This window comes from Nannospalax galili, unplaced genomic scaffold (genome assembly GCF_000622305.1).
Source record: "Nannospalax galili isolate Female #2095 unplaced genomic scaffold, S.galili_v1.0 scaffold78, whole genome shotgun sequence".
NCBI classification, from domain to species: domain Eukaryota; kingdom Metazoa; phylum Chordata; class Mammalia; order Rodentia; family Spalacidae; genus Nannospalax; species Nannospalax galili.
In genome coordinates, this window is record NW_008343387.1 from 4,234,623 (window position 1) to 4,235,003 (window position 381).

Consider the following 381-nt stretch of genomic DNA (forward strand, 5'->3'; position numbering starts at 1 on the left):
ACTATTAGATTCTCAGAGCATAATTTGGGAAGTTCACTAAAGGGAGCCCTAATTTTGGCACTCTGACGTAGTCTGCTGAGTTCTCAGCCCCTACACCATGCAGAGGACAGGTCAGGCACTCTCAGGCCATCTGCTAAGGGCTCAGTGCTACCCCCCACTATAGGGCAGAGAGGTCCACCCCTGGGGTCGTGGGAGGGGCCTCACAAACCCATTTATGGGGGTGGCTCTGGCACAATTTAGGGAAGCTTTGAGGAAGCTCACCACCACATAAAGACTGGATCCAGGCTCTCTCAGGCTCTCTGTTGAGTTCTCAGCCCCTACACCAGGTGGACATCAGCTCATTTTATTTATTTATTTATTTATTTATTTATTTATTTATTT